Source organism: Belonocnema kinseyi, chromosome 7, assembly GCF_010883055.1.
Source record: "Belonocnema kinseyi isolate 2016_QV_RU_SX_M_011 chromosome 7, B_treatae_v1, whole genome shotgun sequence".
Taxonomy (NCBI): domain Eukaryota; kingdom Metazoa; phylum Arthropoda; class Insecta; order Hymenoptera; family Cynipidae; genus Belonocnema; species Belonocnema kinseyi.
Window position 1 is genome coordinate 82875221 of NC_046663.1, and position 4803 is coordinate 82880023.

Here is a 4803-nt window from a genome sequence, read left to right on the forward strand (position 1 = left end):
TACTTTTTGCTATTCCTAAGTTTTACCATTATGTATTATAACCCATTCTGAAATTTTACCTTTCTTAATTTTTACCGTTCCGAAAAATGAACGGCCCCCGGGTATGGATGGCCGCCGTCATGGTTTCGTGTAAATATAATCTCAAGACTCAAAGAATAATGCAAAATTTTTAAATCGGTGAATTAATTTCTTTGAGCCATGCCAATACTATTGGAATATAAAAACTGCTACATTTAAATGTTTCGCGATGAACCGATTTCTTAAAATCTATTTTTACATAAATAATAATTGATCTATTTAAATCAAATATCACAATCTTTAATATGTAATGCAAACTGTGTCAATGTCAACGATGTAGACATAGGCAGCTGCCATTTTATCCCCGTGCCACATTAGCGCCATACACGGGACCGGAAAGTATTGTAACCATTTCCATACGACAAAAATTTTCTCATTTTCGATTACACTACTTTGGGCTAATAAAACCTCGGTTTTCACTATTTTGGAACGATATTATACGAAATTCTAATTAATTTTTTTCATTTATTCTAACAAAAAGGTCTCTCAGTATACAAAACTCATTAACATTGTTTGCCAGTTTTCTAGTTAACTAAAGTTATTTACAATAAATCATTATCTACTGTAGAATTGTTTCCTCTATTTCACATATTTTGCACAAATATTTATTTCAGCAGAAAAATTATTCAAATGTTTTTAAAATTTACATTTCACATTGAACCATATTGCACCAGACAAGTAAACATTTTCGCAGGTGCGATGTTATAGAAATTTATCTTTAAAATGATAACAAGGATATCGATAAATGTTTATCATATTAGATTTTATTTAAATTTTACGAAAAAATTCAAATGTGCTACTTTTGTAATATTTTTGTAAGAAACTAGCAAAATTATTTCATCCTGAGTCATAAAATTATTTCATTTTATAGAATTCATTTTATAGAGTCATTTTATAGAAAATTCCAGTAGCCTTTCATCTATTTAAGGGAAAGAATATTAACTCATATAATATATAGGATCTTAATAAGAAAGCATCAATGAACAGACTGTGATACTCGTGATCAGCAATGAAGTTATGGTTCATATTTATCATTTTAATCTGTGATTGAGGATAAGTTTGGCACGTGTAAATAAGTGATTATCTTCTTACAACATAAACTTTGTATATTTTTTATATAATGCCATTAACATATTTTTAATTATACCATTTCTATGCGTTGATTAGGGACAAATTACAAGAAGACGTCTTTAAATTAGCCGGGAGAAAAACAAAATTTAGACATTTTCAAACCTTTTGAAACCTTTTTTGAACTTCGAATTTGGTTAAAATCCTGAAACCGAAGACTTCTAAATCTAATTTTCGCTTGACGTTGATTTTTAATACAATACTGAAAAATTACATTATTCTTGATTAAAATTTTTTTTATACGAAATCACGAATTTAGCCTGAAAACTGCAAAGACTCATTAGTAAAGAGCTAAATGAGTGTTGCACATGTTAAGGTAACTTTGCACGTGACTCGTGATAATTCGTGTGGGTGTTTATCGCGAAATCTCGTTGATGATTCAATATGTTGCCGTAGAAGCTGTATTAGGTGACAAGGAACGTGCGCCTCACTTTGATTAAATTACCGCAAGGCTGTATATTAACTTTTTAATTGTATTCTGGTTACGTTTGGCCTTCCTTCGTTTGTGTAACCGTTTGTTCATCTATAGCCGCAACAAAAAAATTTCAATGAATGTGACTTTTATAGTTCTAGTAAAAAGAATGATTGTTTTTATCTACAGTTCTCATGCCGTTTTATTCTTCTACCTTAATTCGTTGCAGTAAAATCAACATTTACCTGAAATCTACACGTGCTAAGGAAACAAATACATATCAGATTCTCATAAGGCGGTGTAATTTATATTTAGTAATTAATTTTAATTAATGTGTGTATATGATGTGAAGTTCAGTTTATAAGATTTTCTTGAACGTGATGTTTGACATCACGTTCATATGAGATAGTTTTTCAAAGCATTCCGAGAAATTTGTAATCTCGCGTTTAAAAATTTTAAACAATTTGTAATGCTTTCAGGTTTACATGTTTCAAACTATAAAGCTTAATTAAAAAATGTTTAGTTGCAAAGCCTTTCAATTTAAACTTCTCTGTTTAATTTAGGAAGCCTTAACCTTTTTTATTTTCATTCTTAAGACAATTTAATTTTTAAATGTTAAATCTTAAAATGCTGCGGCAAAAGCAATATGGGCGGCGACAGTAGGTAGACGTTGAAAATTAGTCTTGAACCTTGAAAATTAAAATAACAATGGCTCCAATTTGTGATTTCACAAAATCTAAACCGACATGTAGAAACTTCGTAGAAGGAGAAAGAATTTAAATGCAGGACACATTATATTTTGGGAAAAAGAGGTGGCAAATGAAACTTCAGTTTCTATTATTGCATTTCGTTTGCAAACTTCGAATTTAAAAACTCTTATTGTCTAAATAATAAATTCTTCAATTTTTTGCCCTCATAAACATTTAAAATGTAATATTTAATATCGATATTTCAATGCAAAATTTAATTTAAATCAACTTGAAATTACAAATATTTGTCATTTATCAGCAGTAACTTTCTTCAGTTTTGAGGTTATGTTGATATATTTGTACCTAAAATAATATTCTTATTTAGAACCTGCTTTGATTATTTTCACTCGGAATGCTGAAAAATTATTGAAGAATAAAAACAATAAATAGTTGATGATGATTATAACTTTTTCTTTAAACTTTTTATTGACAGTGGGACAAGCTTGAAAATCCATTAGAATTTCGTGCATTTTTTACTTTATTCTGTTTTATTTCTCGATCCATACTATCAGTAAATGCTGTAAATGTACTATAGGATTCTTCATATTTTTTTTTAATAGGAGTTTATTTACATTTCAGAAAAACCAAACAGTTTCATGCTTTCGAGCAGTAGAAGAGCAACCATACACACAATAAAACATTTTGCTCTTCGATTTTCGTGGTGAAGACTCCATTGATAAAGTTTAATTTATTTTATTTGTAACTTTTTATTTTATCCCGGTTTCACTGTAAAAAACACTGTAAAACCTTTAGATAAATTATTTTCGTATATTCGCCTATACTTCCGGCAAAAATTTACCTGCGTTCAGGGCTTTCCGATTCTGTCACCAGGTGGCGTATGCAAGTATTTCAGATCCCAATACCTCTCGCTTATGCCCAAAGGTATTTCTCTAAAATTTTCTTTTTATTTTCTTGAAGTAAAATTCTATTCAGAGAAAATAAATGTTTATCTCTTTGTAATACAATTTAATTACAAATCAATATTTATTCCTTTCAAATAAAATTTTAGTTCTGCTAACTAACTTGAAAAATTCATCTGTTTTAGTACAAAATTAAACTACATGGTCAACTTTAACTATAAATTTAACTATTACATTTTTACATAATTTTATTGTTATTGTTTTTTTTCTACTGGTCTAAAATAAGTATTTTTTAATATTGATTTTTATTTCTAAATAGTGAAAAAAATGCTCTTGTCCCTCTGTAGTTTAGCAGGTAAGATCATCCAGGTTCGCATCCCAGCGAAGCTTGAGACTAATTTTTTCACAATTTAGAAATAACAATATTTATTTTAGACCAGTAGATCAAAAAAAATTAAGATGAAATAATGTAATCTATTTTATCTGTCCAAAACCATGACATCAACAAATATAATTCCATTTTTAGTTGAAAATCGATTATTATTATTTTTAAATTAAACTATTTGGTTAATAATTCAACTATTTTGTTAGTTTTTTTAGCTGAAAATTTCACTACTCCACTTAAAGATTCATAATTTTAGTTGAAAATTCATCTCGTTTGTTGAAAGTTGAACTTCCTTGTTACAATTTTTTAAGGTTTATTTCTTTGTTTGAAAATTTACATATTTTCTTGAAAATTCGTTTTTGTTTTGTTTTAAATTAATTTTTTAACTGAAAATGTAACCTTACAATTTTTTGAAAATTCAACTGTTTGGTTAAAAATTCAATTATTTTGTTAAAAAGTAAACTCTTGGTTTGAAAGATTAACTATTTCGTTAAAAATTATTTTTTTTTTAATATCGTCTATCACATTTGTCATTAAGAATTTATCTTTTTGTTACAAATTCATCTATTTCTGGTTAAAGTTTCACTTTTTAAAATTTAAAATTCAACCATTTGGTCGAAAATTCATCTGTTTTTGTTGAAAGTGAACTTTTTTGTTGAAAATTGATCTTTTCGGGTTTAAAATGTAACTGTTTTCTGAAGCGTTTGACTTTTTGCTGAAAAATGTAACTAATTAGATGAAAATGCAACCCTCTTTCTGGTTGAAGTTTTTTTTATTAATTCGACATTTTTGTTAAAAATTTATCTTTGTAGGTAGAGAATTAATTTTTTTGGGTAGCAAGACATCTTTTTATATCGGAAATTCAACCTTTTTGTCGAATATTCATATATGTGGACAGAAAATTCATTTTTGTCTTGCAAATTCAACTTTTTTCTAATTTGATAAAAAAATTAATTAGAAATTCGACTATTTTAATGAAAATTTAATTGTTTTATTGAAAATTGAATTATTTTGTCCACCCTGAAATTTGTCTATAGAAATCTTGATTTTTCTCAAATGAAATTAAGTGAGAGGTGAATTAAATGTTATATAATAATTCTATATAAGAATTTTCTCCAAGTGAAATTTGTAGTACATAGTGTTGATATACATAACACCTTCTGGTATAAATGAATATGAAAACTTGTTAGA

The 4803-nt window shown here is 27.3% G+C and overlaps 1 protein-coding gene across 4 annotated transcripts in view; it reads left to right on the forward strand.

Annotated features, from left to right (window-relative positions):
- LOC117176988 (ubiquitin-conjugating enzyme E2 H) overlaps positions 1-4803 on the forward strand; it is a 62166-nt gene that overhangs the window by 48453 nt on the left and 8910 nt on the right. The window lies entirely within an intron of this gene.